General features: G+C 33.9%; 1 non-coding gene and 1 pseudogene across 1 annotated transcript; one reads left to right on the forward strand and one right to left on the reverse strand.

The window, feature by feature from the left end:
- The first annotated feature begins 14289 nt into the window (after nucleotides 1-14289).
- On the forward strand, nucleotides 14290-14393 carry LOC120883786 (U6 spliceosomal RNA). The gene has a single exon (XR_005725985.1). It is a non-coding gene; the product is annotated as a U6 spliceosomal RNA (small nuclear RNA).
- A 3388-nt stretch (nucleotides 14394-17781) lies between these two features.
- Nucleotides 17782-17868, reverse strand: LOC120883842 (small nucleolar RNA U13; annotated as a pseudogene).
- Nucleotides 17869-18194: the final 326 nt, after the last annotated feature.

The raw sequence follows: 18194 nt of genomic DNA on the forward strand, positions 1-18194 counted from the left end.
ACCCCAGAAAGACTCATCAAAAAGCAAAGGACCAGCAAGAGGAGAGGAAGAGGTTGTCAAGCTGTTAAAAAACAAGTCAGTAAGAATGCCAGATTATGAAAAATATGCTGTGAATGGATAATTATGAATGTGATGCATTCCACTATTGTCATGTATGAAATAAATTAATTAAAAAAAATTGAAAAAAAAAGAATGCCAGAGGCTCATGGCTGGTTAATAACTGAAGGTTTACACACAGAGTAGAGATGAACACTGAGGAAGATAGGAACACTGTTAAACGGTGTATAATGAGGTTGCCAATCTCAAGAAATTGACAATCTAGGGCTGGGGTATGGTTCAGTTGGTAGAATGCTTGCCTCACATACACAAGGCCCTGGGTTCAATTCTCAGCACCACCAAAAAAAAAAAAAAAATTGACAATCTATATTATAGAAAGGTAAATACTAAAATAGGACAATAATTCAAATGGTGTTGCAAAGCCATATATGATTAATTAACTACAAAATTACTGGAGAAAATTTCAAAGTAGCGAGGAACTTTTGAGCTCAGTTTTGATGGATGAGAAGAGTTCAAAGAGGTAAAATATACAAGGACTAAAATATGAAATTGATAAAGGGAAGGGGTTAGAAATATATCTGGTACATTATGGAAAAGTCATTAAAACAACTTTCAGGGTTTATTAATCATGTTTTTTATTTTCTATATTTTATGATGCTTTGATATCTCAGTGCCTTACAGATACAGGCGAAGAACTGCCCTTCCCAGGGGTAGCTAATTCCTAGAGATAGCAAACAACTTGCCTATGAGCATGCCTTTGATATGCAAACCAATCAATCCCAAGTCCGTAGCCCATCTTCCTTTTTTATCCAGATCTTGCAGTTCAGGACACAATTCCCTTGCCTTAAATCACTCCAGGGCCAGGTTCTGGACCACCAGAGACTATCCCTTTAACCCAGAGTCAGGCAACATTCTTCAATCCATCCAATCCTAAAACTACTTTACTCCTTACTCTATCTCACCCATTGATTCCTGTGAAAATCAAAATAAAGTCTGTGTCCATGGGTTCCTCTAGCTTTTTGGAAGCTGCCTGATTGACTCTCGAGGTTCTGCATGTGGCTTTGCATGGAGCTGAGAACTCACTACCTCTCCTTTTGAGCTGTGAGTCATTACTTTTTTTTTCCCTTTAATACAGCATCGCACTTGTTTCCCAGGCTGGTCTGACGTGAGGTCAAGTAATTCTTCTTTCTCAGCCTCCTGAGAGATTGCGACTATAGGTGCATGCTATCATAACCAGCACAAACTGTCTTTTCAGTGATTCATTTCATTTCCTGATTTGTTAGCCTTATTATACCTGAATAAAAACAAAAATCCCAGGCTGTCTTTATTTGTTTGAACCAAAACAACAATAGGAATGCAGCTGTCTTCTTTTAAGCTAGATAAAAAAGAGATTTGCAAAAATGTAAAAGATGACACTCTTTTCAAGAAGTTTGATTTTTAATTTTTTTTTTTCAGTGTTAGGGATTGAACTCAGGGCTTTGTACATGCTGGGTAAGCACTCTCCCATTGAGCTATGTCCCCAGACCTCTACATTTGTTTAATTTAGAAAATGTTTATTTTTCATAAAAATTATTGCTCATAACATAATATGTTCATTGTCTTTCAAAGGAATTGGATCAATATGTAAATGTTTTCAACATTTCTCGATTTTAATTTCGAATTTTCTTAAGAACTGGGCTGAGGATGTAGCACAGTAGTAAAGCACTTGCCTAGCATGAAGCTTTGGGTTTGGTCCCCAGCACTGCTAAACACACACACACACACACACACACACACACACACACACACACACACACAAACAACAACAAAAACTTAAGAACAAAAGGAGTTCCTGAAACCAAAAGTTTGAGAACTGCTGGTATAAAAGACTAGCAGCAGATAAAACTGCAAAAGTCAATGAAGAGTCAAGCTATAAAACAACTTGTATTGCAGGCTAAAACAGGAATTTTATCTTGGAAGTAACAACATTTTGAGATGATGAGAATTCCTTATGAAGAAAATTAATTGTTATGTATGTAGGATCATCTGAAAGGGTTATATGTATCTGTTCAGTATGTTTTGGTGGAGGAGGAAGAGGTAGTACCTAAGGCAGAAGAACCAGGCAGGAAGCTAATGGACTATAGACATAGGTAGTCAAGGTTTGAATGAGGAGTATAGTAAGAAAATAAAATAAAAGCCAATATTTGCTAAAATTTATTGAGTGTTAACTATGCACCAGACACTATGCGAAGCATTTTGTATTGCTTATCTCTTTTTCTCAAGTCTAATAGTTAATTTTTATACACTGCATTTTAAAGATGAGAATACTTTTTTTTTTTTAAATACAAAGAGACTAATGGAAGATAACAAATAAGCCATGCAGGTGAGATTTGAATCTATTTAGTCTGAGAGAGCCTGAACAGAAGAGTTAGTACACTGTAAAGTGAAAAATCACACAAGGCACTGGTGAGTGTGACAGATTGCTTCCCTCCCCTCCTTGTCCTCCTTAACTGGACAGTGCATCCATCCTCAGCCATGGTGTATACTGGCTGTTACTGGCTCATGGTGGCACACTTTGAAGCTGGAGGTTGTCACCCTGGCTGTAGGAGGTGATTAGGAACACGGGTGGTGCCCCATGACCTATACTGTTCAGGTATAGAGTGACTCAATTCTCCTGTGTCCCGGGGATGGAAAACCTCTGTGGTAAGTGCTCACACTTGGGCCATGCTTCCATGCTCCCATGCAGGCCTCCTCAGGCTGAGCCATCTTGAAACTACATCTCTTGAAACTGCATCCTAGATTTGCACTCTCCTTTGCCTGCACTCCTTTAGCATATTGGGAAAGCATTCTTTTTCTCAATAAACCAATTAGAATCCTTACCTTGGGCTTTGCTTCTAGGAACCCAACTCACACATTATACTTTTTGAATTCCAGTCTTTTTGTGGGTCTGTATGGTTCACTCTGAGATGGATCTATAATGTGGTCCTCAATAACTTGACTTTTTGGCATCCAGATATTTTGAGAAACATTAATATTAAGAGCTGACATCAGGGTTTAAATTAATTCCAAATCACTTCTCCAATTAAACTTTAGTACTTTTCCCCTAATCAACCTATTTTGGGTACTCTATCTTCCATTAGTAGAACAAAATTGAGGGTAGGAATCTCCAAATTTTACTTATCTTTTTATCCCTTTAGCATCTAGCACAATGTTCTGTACTTAGGAGAAGTACTGTAAATGTATTAAATAAAAAGAAATAACCATCTGGTACAGTGGCATGTGCACCATTCCCACTGCTGGGAAGGCTGAGGCAGGAGGATCACAAGATTGAGGCCAGCTTGGGCAACTTAACAAGACCCTGTCTCAAAATAAAAAATAAAAATGGATGGGAATGCAACTCAGTGGCAGAGTGCCCCTGGATTCAATCTCAATACTACTACCAAAACAAAATTAAAAAAAAAAAACAAAAAACAAACTGAATTTGTTAAATCATTTTACTATGATTTTTTTAAAATACCTTCTTTCTTAAGAGTAGTTTTAGGTTCATGGGAAAATTGAGTAGAAGGTTAACAGATTTTCTATATTCCCCTGGCCTCACATATTCAACCTCCCCACTACCAACATTTCTCACCAGAGGGATACAATTTGTTGCAATCAGTAATTGACACATTATTACCAAAGTACATGGTTAGAGTTCATTCTGTGTTGTACAATTCAGACAAATATACAATGGCATAAATCCATCATATACTATACTCTTTTTTAAAAAAAATTACTTTTTAGTTGTAGTTGGACACAATACCCTTATTTTATTTATTTATCTTAATATGGTGCTGAGGATTGAATGCAGGACCTCGAACGTGCTAGGTGAGCACTCTTACCACTGAGCCACAACCCCAGCCCTATACTATACTCTTGTAAAGTATTATGCAGGATATTTTCAGTGCCCTAAACTTTTTTGTGTTCTATCCACTTAACTGCTGACAACCATGGATTTTTTTTGTGTGTGTGTCTATAGTTTTTTTTTTTGTCTTTTCTAGAATGTCATATAATGAAAATGATATTGTCTGCAAATTTTTCACATGGGCTTTTTTTTTTTTTTACATAGCAATATGCATTGAAGTTTTCATCATGTCTTGGTGACTCGATTTCTTTATTTCTTTATGCTGTGATCTCTGAACTGAAGAACATCCTCCTGAGACTAATACAGTCATTGTCTTTTATGTGCATAAGACTCACTGAGGGAGCTTGATAAAAAAAAAAAAAAATGCAGGCTCAAAGGTCTCATCCCTTCTATCCTCCCTACCCTGGATTTTGCTAGTGTAGGACAGAGATAAGGTTAGGAATATGCATCTGTAGCAAAACCACTGAAGATGTTAATGCATGAGGGCATTGGGAGACATTTTAGAATTTACTTTTAAGCATGACAAGAGCCCGTCTGTTTAAAAACACAAAAAGACTTGAGATCTAAAAGGCACAGCCTTCTCACACAATCATGAATATTATCTCCCTACCCATTACTATCATTACAAGAAGTACAGGCCAATTTAAGCATCTTAGAACCTTTTCAGACTTTTCAAGTTTTACTGAGATTACTTTGTTAGTAAACATTGGAACAATGAAAAACATAATGTTTCTGACAGGTTTGGTATTTAAGTATCTGACATCCTATATCGTCTATCATTAGATGTCTTCCAACATGCTATTAGTGCTCCTCAAGGCCTTAGTTATCCCAGTTATACACAGTAACCACAGTGATTTGTACAGCCTTTGGGCAATTCGCCTTTCCATGCTTCAAATAAAAAAATACAGCCAGGAATGTTTTTGATGTGTCCCTGAGGTAAATGACCTCTGCCACCTAGAAAGCACTATTTGAGTGATGACTGCTCTGGGAATTTGTTGCTGCAACATAGTAAATGATGGTGGTGATCATGAAAAAAAAAAAAATAGAACATTCTGTACCATCTCAGAAGTGCTTGTTCTCCATGTTGGAAATCAGTAATTTATAAGAATCTCTACTGAGAGGGACATTTGAAAGGCTTATGACAGAATCATCCCCAGTTTATTCATAATCATTTCTGTCTTTAGGAACAACACTAAAAAGACTCTGAATAGGTTAACTCCATTGTAGCATAGCCCCAATAATGGGGAAAATCTCTTTCACCCTCTCATCAACAAACTGTAATGGGCATGTTTTAACTCACATCAATTGTCACTAAATTTTAAGTATCTATTTGACAATTGTTTCTTCTTAAAATAAGTCTCTGAATAGACATAGAAAGTTTCTCAGGGTGAAAGATTAAGGTCCTAACAGACTGAAATTCCCTCAGATAATATTTTTTAACAATGTAACTTTGTTTTGATATATTTTTAGTGGTTAGTGGACCTTTATTTTCATTATATGTAGTGCTGAGAATCGAACCCAGTACCTAACACATGCTAAGCAAGCACTCTACCACTGAGCCACAACCCCAGCCCCTCCCTCAGTCAAAATCTTAAAACTAATTATCTGAGAACCTTGGTGAGTAAACAAATGACAACAAATTTTGGAAAGAGTACTTACCTAGGATGCAAGAACCCTGGGATTCAGTCTCTACTGTCGCAAAAATAAATAAATAAATAAATAAATAAATAAATATTTTTTAAGAGGATTAAAAACTTGGAACATGTGACCAGCATGGGTTGTTACTGTTATTGTTGTTATTGTTATTGTCATTTTTGCAGTGTGGCTCCAAGGGTAGATTGCAGATGAAGCTAAAACTTGACAGTCAATCATCTTTCTTATGTGAGCAAAGGGGACAAAACTGGGATAACAAAGGCTTTCAGAAAGTAAGACAGAAATCTCAGAAAGGAGACATTCTAGGAAGGAAACTTCACAAATTCCTATGTGTAAGCTCTGCCCAAGGTTGACCTCTGAACGATGTATTACTATGTCAGACTTGAATAGTTTCCCTAAAATACAGTGTCTGTACTGAGATTTGAGCCTCCACACACCAGAACAAGAAAGAGTTTGTAATTTAAGTCTAACCAATGAATATCCTATAACAAAGAAAAAAACGTACTGTCAATGTTGGAGAAATATGAAAAAAAAATCCAGAGTCCAGAATCTATATCATAACATTTACAACATCCAGGATACAACTCAAACTTCCTGACATTCAATGAATTGGGAGAATATAGCACATTCTTCCAAGGGGAAAAAAAGTGAAACAACCAAAGGCCAACCATAGATGTTCCAGATGTTGGATATATATAGACAAAAAGACCTTAACATAGTCATTGCAATTATGTTTAATGAGATAAAGGAAAATATGATAGTTGTTTTAGTCCATTTTCCATTGCTATAACAAAATATCTAAAACCAGGTACTTACAAAGAAAAGAGGTTTATTTATCTCACAGTTTTGGAGGCTGAAAGTCAGATCAGGTGGTTCTATCTGTTCAGCCTCTGCTGTAGGCCCGTTTGGCTGTGTGACACTATGGCAGATAGCATCATGGTAGGAGGGCAGGTGACAGAGATCACATGGTAAGACAGGAAGCAGTCTTGCTCTTTTATAATAACCCTCTCTCATAAGAAGTTTCTTCATATAAACAAAATTGATTCCTTCCAAAGGCAGTGCCCTTAATGACCTAACAACATTCCACTAGGTCCCACCTCTTAAAGGTCCCACTACCTTCATCCATAAACATAGGATCCCATATGGGACAATTTGCATCCAAATCGTAGTAATCATAATGAAAGAATAGGAAATTTCAGTGGAGAGAAAAAGGAACTTTATAAAAAAAGAATGAAAAATATTGTAGAATTGAAGAATTTAATAATTAAAAATTTAACTGGGTGGGTTGAATGGCAGAATGGAGTTGATAGAGGAACAGGTCAGAGAACTTAAAATAGATCAGTGGAAAAATTTCAATCTGAATAACAGGAAAAAATATTGAAAATAAAGGAAGAGAACCAGGTGATCTGTGAATAATATCAAGCAGTCAAGCTTACACTTTTACGAAACTGAAAAATAAAATTAAGTATAGAAGGAAAGAAAAATTTATAAACCAACATCATTCATGATTTGAAATGCAAAAACCCTTAGCAAATCACAGACAGTGCCATACTTAATAATGATTCAACTTAAAAAATTTTTGACTTTATAATAGTGTAAAAGTGATATGCATTTAGTAGAAACCATACTTTGAATTTCGAATTTTGATCTTTCCCAGGCTAGTGCTATATGGTGAGATACTGTCTCACAATGTTGGACAGGGGCAGCAAGCTGCAGCTCCCAGCGGGCCACACAATCACAAAAACAAACAACAGATAGAACTCTGATATTCAATAAGTTAGTTGTATTAAATGGATTTTTTATTTAGGATATTTACTTAATATTTTCAACTTCAATTTCACATTGTAAGTCAAGGACCATACATTAGCAAATCAAAGCCAACTAAAATGGGAGATGAATTCTCACAAAATTAGGTTTAACTCCAGGAATAAAAAGTTTAATTTACAAATTAAATAAGAAAAACCATACGATTATCTCCATAAATGCAGAAAATGCATTTGATAAAACAACATGCATCCATTAGAAAACTAAGAAGATAACTTTCTAAATTTGACAAAGGGTATGTATAAAATAGAAAATTTTATTTACAAAACAATGAAAGTTTACATTTGAGGTCAGAAAAATGTCAAGGACAACCACAATATTTATTTCTATAAAGAGTATTAGACATCCTAGACAAAGAAGAAAGGCAGAAAGAAAAGGAATAGAGATGAAAAGACCAAAAAAAAATGTTTATTATATTGCAGATGAAAATATTGTCCACATTAAAAACTTCCATTGTATTAATTTTTAGAGTTAATTTTTATAATTTAGCAAGTTTCCTGGATATATCAATATTTATACATTGCATTTCTGTAAACCACCAGCAAATAGTTAAAAATGAAATTAAAAATATTTATAGCAACATCAAAAATATTGGGCACATTAATTAATATAGAAAGAGTTATAAGATCTTTAAGATAAAATTATAAATTTTTATTTAAGAAGATCTAAATTAATGGAGAGATGCCACGTTCATATTAAATAACTTAATGATGTAGAAATGCAATTTCTACCTAAACCATTACTCTATGGTTTAATAAAATTCAATCAATATCCCAGGACATGATTTGGGTTGAATTTAAACAACTTAATTCTAAAATTTATATGGAAGAGCAAGGGCCAAGAATAATTAAGATCCTCTTGATAAAGGTGAATCAGGTGGAGCAACTTAACTACTAGTTATAAAATTATTTATAAAGTTTTAGTAATTAAAATGGTGTGGTGTTTGCACAGTGAAGGGCAAAAAGAGTAGTGGGCAGAATTGAGAACCCAGAAAGAGTTCTTGCAAGTGTGGTAGGGTTTTTGTTTTTGTTTTTGTTTTTCATACTGGGATCTAGGTTCCCACACATGCTAGGTAAGCACTCCACGACTGAGCTACATTCACTGCTCCCTTTTATTTTACTTTTATTTTAAGTCACGGTCGGACTAAATTGCCCAGGCTGGGCAACTTCCATCCTCTTCCTTCAGCCTCCTAACTAGCTGGGATAAAGATGTACACCATCATACCTGGCTGTGCTGAAGTCTCTTGACCACTGATTTGATGATTGAATTGATTATATTCAAATGAACAAGTAAAGAATGACTTTACAAAAATTGTCTAGAACAACTGGATAACCATAGGAACATAAAAAAAAGAAAGAAAAGAAAAGAAAAAGAAATTGCATCCCGTACTTTATACCATACCCACAAAAAGGGCAGATTAGAGATTTAGTAAAAAACACATGGAACTTTCAGAATGCAATATCGGTAACTTTATAGTGTCACAGTGGAGGAAAATTTCTTAAACAAAACAGAGAAGTATAAAAAATAAGGGGGAAATGGTAAACCAACCACATTTAAATTTAGAACTTTTGTTAATCAAAGGACAACAAGGAGTGAAAAAGATAAACCACAAAATGAGAGAAGATAATAACTGCATGTATAACCAATAAAAGATTAGTTCAAAATGTCCAAAGAATTATTGTGACTTTAGTAAGAAAATTACAAACACTCCAACAGAAAAGTTAAAAAAAATGACCAAAGATTTTAACATGATGAAGCACATATATCCCACTGATAGATGAAAAAATGTCCAAACTTTTTGGGCATCATCATGACATTCAAAATAAAACCAGGTGAAATCTTTTCGCATACCATATTGAAAAATAGGTTACTAGCCTAATTTGTTTCCTCCCAGAATCATTCCTATGCTTTAACCACTTTAATTTTCATTAGAAATTCAACAATGTCTTCAGTTCCTTTCCTCATAAGTAGATGGAAAGGAACTCACTTCACATACCTTCCCTGTTTTTACCTTTTTTTTTTTTTTTTTATTGGTGGTGGTGCTAAGGATTGAATCCAGGGACTCATACATGCTAGGCAAGTGCTCTACAGTAAGCTACACCCTCAACCCTCCCCCCCTTTTTTTTATTTGGAGGTAGGATCTTGTTAAATTTCTCAAGATGGCTTTGAATTTGTGATCCTCTGGCCTGAGTACCTGGGATCATAGGTGTGTATTACGGCACCCTGCAACTTCCACCTATTCTTGTTTGCTAGATGGAAAAAGTTTGCCAGTATACTGTGATTACTATTTTCTTCCTACTTTCAACCCCATGCTATAGTTATTTCAAGACTGACAGTATTTTCTCTTTTAAGCACTTAACAGTTGCATCAACAATAAGTACTTAATGAAGGTAGACTTATTACTTAAGGTGATTCTTTTCTATGCTGGGAGGCTAACTAACTGACTTCTTATGAAGAATACAAGTGCAAAGATTTTCTCCAAAATATATTCCCTTTTGTAAACCTGAAGTTTATATATATATATATATATATATATATATCACATGCAATTTATCTATTATAGATATGTACAGACATCAAGAAGTCTTACTCTAATATGTATATTTTTTCCTCCCCCCCCCCAGGGAGAGGGAGAGGCAGCTTTTTAAAAAATACAAAAATTCTTAAAGGAACAACTTCCAGTTATTGGCATATTGATGTAAATTCATTTATCAGAGATTCTCTTTCAAAAGAATGGCTGCATGGAATATGAAATGAACTCCAGGTAAAGGAGGAAAAGGCAACAGAAGGAGGGAAAGGGAATCAAAAAGTAAGAGTGAAAATAATACCAATTTCACAATATCCTTAGCCCTACTTTAAGTCTGTTTTTAGGTGCTTCTTTGTCTCCTATACAGTCTTCATGAAAATATTCCAGATGAAATATGTCAAAAGACATTTAAATAGGAACTTTATTTGAGAAAATAGAGGCAGGTTGCCAAGATATAGATTTTCTTCTGGGAGAGAAAGCACTGAAATCCCTAGACACTATTGTTTTGTATACTTTCTGATAATATTTTGTGTTTAATCATGTAGCACACTGGTGTTCTCAATGAGAATAATTTCTGATCTTCATAAGCCAAAAGATATTCAAATTTGCTTCTAAGGAGAAAACTCTTCCTGATATACTCAGTATGAGGCATTAAGCAATTTTTGCACATAGATGGTGATTGTAGTGGTATGTTCACATGATACACTAAGACCTTTAAAAAGAAGTTGGTGCAGGTCTCTCAAAAGAAAAGTATTTCTGGTTGATCAGGGAGTTCTGATTATAGACTGTACTCTGCTGAGCCTGATCTTTTGTTCTGACTCCTAAAACAAGTTATATATTTTCTTTTATATATACTTATGCTTTCCAAATGGAACATGAATGGGTTTTCATTTTGCAATTTTATTTTAAATGTCAAACCTACACCACATAACTAGATATAAAAAATCAGACTGGGATCATATATCATGAAAAGAAAGCCTGAAGTTCCATATTTATTTTATAATATATACCAATGAATCAAAGTTACGCCATGTGTTATTTTCAAAGAAACATTCACGTCCATTTTTATATTACATTCAAAGCAAAAAACACAAGGCTTACAATTTGACCTACCCACAGCAAGTCATAATATTGAAAACTTAAGTTTCAACATCTTATTCTAGCATTGTATCTGCCTTGGAACAAATGTCTTTCAGTGTTCATACCTATAAAAAGTGGTTCTGAACTAGTCATTAGAGGCATATAATGTTTCCAAACCTCTGGGAATATATTATTTTACTGGATTAAGGCTCTTTTGATGCATTCAGCTAAACTAAATAAGTAGCAAAAATTATCAATTCATTTTCTATCACTAAGTGTACAGGCAATAAGTTAAAGCTCACTTTTACATGTATTTCCTTTCCTTAGGTGTAATCCCAAGTAAGAACAGATTCTTTTGCCTCCTCAACCCCTGCCAGATTTTGCTTTATTTAGATTTTCAGGATATAACTACATTTATCATTATCACTTTCCTCACAGAAGTTATTGATCTAACAGTGGTATGTCAGTATGAAAAAAGCCTACATTTCCACATCTAAATATTTTTGACAACAACTTTATTAAGATATACTCAGAGCTGGAATTGTGGCTCAGTGGTAGAGCGCTTGACTAGCACGCGCAAGGCACTGGGTTTGATCCTCAACACCACATACAAAAAAATAAATTAATTAATAAAATAAAAATATTTAAAATAGATATACTCACCTGCAATTTATCTATTATAGATATGTACAGACATCACTGCAATCAATTATAGAAGTCTTACACTAAAAATAAATTCTGTGTCCTTTAGCTATCACTCTTGATCTTGTCATCCCATACTCCCACTCTAGGCAACCATTAATCTACTTTCTGCCTCTATAAAAATGGAATCATGGGGGGCTGAGGCTATAGATAAGTTGGTAGGGTGCCCACCTTGCCTGCACAAGGCCCTGGATTCAATCTCCAGCACCCCTCCCCCCAAAAAAAGAATGGAATCATGTGATATATGATCTTTCATGACTGGTATCTTTACTTAACATAATGTTCATGAGGTTTACCCATGTATAGCATGCATCAGTATTCTGTATTATAGCCAAATAATATTTCATTGTATAGATATAGCACATTTTTTTAGAGAATTTTAATATTTATTTTTTAGTTTTCAGCAGCCATAACATCTTTGTATGTGGTGCTGAGGATCGAACCTGAGCCGCATGCATGCCAGGCGAGCGCGCTACCTACCGCTTGAGCCACATCCCCAACCCCGATATAGCACATTTTGTTTCTTCATTCATTAGTTGATGGACATTGAGTTGTTTCTATATTTTGGTTCTTATGAAAAATGTACAAGTTTTTGTGTGGATATGTTTTAATTTCTCTCGAATATATACCTAAGAGTGGAATTGCTTCATGTTAGTTCTGAGCAACTATTAGACTGTTTTCCAAAGTAACTGCAGCATTACATTCTCACCAGCATTATATGAGAGTGATTTCTCCATATCCTAATATTTGTAGTTGTCTGTCTTTTTGGTACTAGTCATTCTAACGGGTGTAAAGTGGTATGTCATTGTGTTTTATATTTACTTTTCACTGATAACTAATTATATTTAGCACCCTTTCAAATACTTGTTGTATAAAATCTTTGGAGAAATAACTAATAACATAATTTGCACATTTTTTAATTGAGCCATTTGTCTTTCTATTATTCAGTTATAAGGAAAACTTTTCCTATTCTAGATAAAAGTCCCTGTCCAATGTATTAATTGCTAATACTCTCAGAGAACTCAGAGAACTGCTGAGTCAAAGGTCATGAACATTTACTCTTATCTTTTCTCCTAAGATTAGGGGAATTGTAGCTATTACATTTTATAATTTTGGCTCTTACATTTAGGTATTTGATCTATTTCAAGTTAATCTTTAAATTTTGTTTTTAAAGCTTTTTATTTATTTATTTTTTAGTTGTAGATGGACTCAGAATCTTTATTTCATTTTTATGTGGTGCTGAGGTTTAAACCCAGTGCCTCACATGTGCAAGGCAAGCACTCTACCACTGAGCTGCAACCCCAGCCCCCTTTCTCACCTTTTTTATTGGTGCACTATTGTTGTACATAATGGTGGGATTGATTGTTACCTATTCCTATATGCCCATGATATAACAATATAATTTGACCAATATCATTCCCCAGTACTTCTACCCTTCCTCCCCTTTCCCCTTGAGTTAATTTTTGTATGTGGTATGAGGTATCATTCTTAGCTTGTGGCTATAGGGTTATCTTAGCATAATTTGTTGAAAAATTCTTTCCCTCATTGAATTGTTTTGGCATTCTTGTGGGAAATTAACTAATGTAAAAGTCAGGGTTTAGGATAGTTTTTCGTTTCTACTTCAGTGGTCTATATGTCTATCCTTATGTCAGCTCTGTACTGCCTTGAGTACTGTTGCTCTGTAATAAGTTTTGAAACTGGAAAGCAAATCCTCCAATTTTGTTCCTTTTCAAGATTGTTTTTGCTAGTCTAGGTATCTTAAGTTTCCATGTAAATTTTAGGATAGACAGAGAAGCCAGGCTAGATCCTGAGAGTAATTGCATTAAATTCCTTGATCAATTTGTAGATTACTGCCATCTTGACAATATTGTCTCCTGATCCATGAACATGAGTCATCTTTTTGTTTTTTTACATCTTTCCGTTTCTTTAAATTTCTTTCAACAACATTTTATAGTTTTCCGTTTACTTTTCTCTCTTATTAAATTCATTCCTAAGTACTTCATTATTTTTGATGTTATTATAAATGAAATAGTTTTCTTAGTTTCATACTTGGATTATTTATTGCAAGAGTAGAAAATACAATTGATTTTTGTATATTGATCTTATATCCGGCAAACTTGCTGAACTTATTTATTAGATCTAAATTTTTTTTGGTGAATTCTTTAGGTCTTATACACAATATCTTGTTTTAGAGACTAAAGATAATTTTAATTCTTTTCCAGTCTTCCCTGATTTGAACCTCCAGTACAATGTTGAATTAAAGTAACTAGAATGAATATGCCTGGCTTTTTACTGGTCTTATGGGGAAAGCATCTAGCCTTTTACCACTAAATGTGGTGTTAGCTGAGAAGTTTTCATCAATTCCTTTTGTGAAGGTGAAAAAGTTCCTTTCTAATCATAGTTTTTTTTTATCATAAAATGATGCTAAATTGTTAAATGACTTTTCTGTAATGAGATGATCATGCGTTTTCCTGATACTCTATTCATATATTTTGTTAGATTGGTTAATTTTCATATATTGGAACAAACTTGCATTCCTGGGATAAATTACACTTGGGTGCTCGCTTCATCAGCAAACATACAATGAAAATTTGAATGATATAGAGAAGATTATCATGGCCTCTGTGCAAGGATAACAACCAAATTCATGAAAAATAAAATCTCAGTCATGGTTTGAAATCCTCTTTATATGCTGTTGGATTCAGTTTCTTGTATTTTATCAAGGATTTTTTTTTCTATATACTCATAAGGGATATTGGCAAATATATTTTTATATGTTATCAGCTCAATTACATATTTTATACACATACTTTAAATATATATTGAAACATATATTCATACATTTTTCATATACACATAAAATACATATTTGGAATTATGTAATTGCTTGAGAAGAAAGAAGAACAAATTTACTACTTTGTGGTTATTTTCTTTGATTTTTCTAGTGAGAGATCAAAAGTGATTCATATATTTTTCCTTTTAGATTATTATGACTTTATTATTTCCACCATTAACTCTGATCCTTAAAGTTCATTCTGATTTTTTGGCTAGAAGTTTAAAAAAATCAAACTGCTAAGCAACTATCCTAGATAATTCACTGAATAATTGCTGTTTTCAGCATATAATAAAGTATTACATAAAAAGACCTGTCTTTCCACTGTATTGTTTGTGATATATATCTGGTGTTTTCTTCCTTATTTCCTCCACTTTCCAACAAACTCTGACATAACTGCCTATCATTTTGTCAGTCACCATCACTGTTTGTAGGGATGCATAAGTGACAATAATCTACTATAGTTCATCAACCCCTTTTCCAAGAAATTAGACCAAATGGTAGAAATGGGATCCAGGATAAGCCAGAATCCTTCTCTGGGATTAAACATATGGATTTTCAGAAAAAAAGAAAAAAGCCAAGATTGTTAACTGAATAGTGTTACTTGTATTGTCTGTAAACTAGTAGGTTGGTTATAGGCTTAATCAAATTCAGACTCATGTTTTTTTTTAATCTCTTTTATGGGTGGCATTTTATATTTTTATTAAGGCACAACCAGGAATCATTCTTTTTTTTTTGATGGTACTGGGGATTGAACCTATGGAAAAATAACAGATATATTTGAAATCCTAGAGGAAAAGGAGAGAAAATAAGAGGCAGTGTCTGAAGAGATAACAGCTTTTCTGAAAAAAATTGTCCCAAAACTGGTGCAATTTATGTTAAATATTCAAGAATCCCTAAAAATTCTAAACAAGATAAACCATAAGAAATCACACCCATTGCAGAATATTTATGAAAATATAAGTAGAAGATATTAAAATTCAGTGGGAAGGGGGGAAAGAGGAGAAGAGCCATCAGTGGAAAAAAAAGATTAATACCTCTCAAGGCACAATATAATTATGTGTCACTTGATAAGAGGACTGTGTTCTAAGAAGTGCATCTTTAGGCAATTTCATCATTGTACAAACACCACAGAGTATACTTACACAAACATAAATGGTGTAGTGTTCTACACACCTAGACTATGGTATAGCTATTGTTCTGAGGCCACAAATCTGTACAGCATGTTACTACACTGAATACCGTAGGCAATGATAGCACAATGGTAAGTACTCTGTAGCTAAACTTATCTAAATCTAAAAAAGGTAAAGTGTAAATGAAAAGTGGAACATCTCTATATGGGGCACTTGCAAAGAATGGAGCTTGCAGGACTAGAAGTTGCTCTGGATGAGTCAGTGATTGGTGAGTGAATGGCAAGACCTAAGGTATTAATGTACACTGCTGTGGACTTTATAAACAGGGTACACGTAGGCTACACTAAATTCATTAAAATATTTTATTTCTTCAATAATAAATTAACTTTAGCTTACTCTAATTTCACTTCAGAAACTTTTTAATTATGTTAAACTTTTTTGTTATAACATTTAATTTCAAACAGAAACACATTTTATGGAATAGAAAAATATTGTTTTCTTTGTGTTTTTGGTCGCTGGTACTGGGGATTTAACCCAGGGGTGCTCTACCACTGAACTGTATCCCCAGACCTTTTAATTTTTTATTTTGAGACAGGGTCCTGCTTAGTTGCTTAGGGCCTTGCTAAATTCCTGAGGCTGGGCTTGAACTTGCAATCCTCCTGCTCCAGCCTTCTAAATCGCTGGGATTACAGGCATGTGCCACCAAGCTAGGCAATATTTTTTTCTTTTTATCCTTGTTTTGTAAGCTTTTTCCTATTTTTCAATTATTTTTATTTTTTACTTCCACACTTTTGGTTAAAAACAAAGACACAAATGTACCTAGCCTATCCTATACGGGATCAGGCTCATCAATGTCTCTGTGCTCCATCTCCACAGATTGTCTCACTGGGACAATAGCACTCATGAAACTGTCATCTTCTATGATAACAATACCACGTCCTGGAATACCTCCTGAAAAACCTGCCTGAGGCTATTTTAAAGTTAATGTTTTTTTTTTTTTAAAAAAGATACATAAAAGGAGTACACTCTAAAATAAAGATTTAAAAATATATTATAGTAAATATGTACACCAGTAATAGTCATGTATTACCTTTATCAAGTATATTGTACTGTACATAATTATATATGTTATACTTTTATATGACTGGCAATGCAGGAGGTTTGTTTCCACCAGCATCACCACCAACACATGAGTAATGCATTGCACTCCAGTGATATGACAGCTACACCATCACCAGGTAATAGGAATTTTTCAGCTTCATTATAATCTAATGAGACCACCATCATATATATTGTCCATCATTGACCCAACACATTGTTGTGTAGCTAGTGACAGTAATTTACTAAGAGCCAATAGCTAACTTCTCAACAGAAACAATGGAAGCCAGAAGACAATGGTATGGTAACTTCGAGGCACTGGGGAAAAAATTATGATTAAAGTAGAAATCTATATACAGTGAACATATTCTTTAGTAATGAAGAAAAAATAAGGAGATTCTCAGAAAACACTGAGAATTAGTCACTTTCACATATACACTGGAGAGAGTATAAAGAATACTCTTTTAGGTAGGAAAAAAAATCCCAATTGGAGATGTTAACAGATATAAAAGCAACAAAATTAAAACACTTGGGTATACCTAATGAATATTTATTGCACAAATAGTGATAATAGTGACTTTTTTTGTCTTTAAAGTATGGAGAAAAAAATATAGAATAAGAGTATTGTTGAAATGCATTCTGCTGTCTTATATAACAAATTAAAATAAAGAAAGAAATTTCAAAAAAAGAGTATATTAGAAGGAAGATAAAAATTGTTATAGTTTTCTAAAATTATAGCATGTTCTGGGAATAAGGTAAAAGTAGCAATAAATATCACATCTTGATAAATCATAAATGCATACTGTAATAAGTAAGGTAATCACTAAGAATAATAAAATAGAAAACAATTTTCCCATTAATTATGGGCTAAGGATAAGGAGAATGAGTTCATCTAATAAGTGGAAATTTGATTAGGCAAGACAAATGGTAATGAAAAATATGTTTCAGAAGACATTAACTCTTTTTTTTCCTTTTTTTTTTCTTTTTCTCACGTCAGATGTCGTAATAAGACTTAGAGGGAGGCATATCTCACACAAGAGCTTGCACACCCAATCATCACACTTATGAACCGAAGGATCTAACTCTTTTCTTTAGGTAATTAAACTCTAAAATAACTGGTTCTTATTTAGCATTCTTTTATATGTCTAATTTACCTTTTCCTTGTAAATTTTTTTTCCCCCCAATATTGATGATTGGATCCAGGGTGCTCTATTACCACTGTTCTGAATACCCAACCCTCTTTACCTTTTGTTTTGAGACAGGGTCTTGCTATGTACATTGCAAGTGAACATATTCTTTAGTAATGAAGAAGAAATTCCAAGTTTGGATTCTCCTGTCTTAGCCTCCTGAGTTGCTGACCTTAGAGGTGTGTACCACAGTGCCTGGATTCATTGTAATTTCTGA

The sequence above is a fragment of the Ictidomys tridecemlineatus genome, chromosome 7 (assembly GCF_052094955.1).
Source record: "Ictidomys tridecemlineatus isolate mIctTri1 chromosome 7, mIctTri1.hap1, whole genome shotgun sequence".
Classification (NCBI taxonomy): domain Eukaryota; kingdom Metazoa; phylum Chordata; class Mammalia; order Rodentia; family Sciuridae; genus Ictidomys; species Ictidomys tridecemlineatus.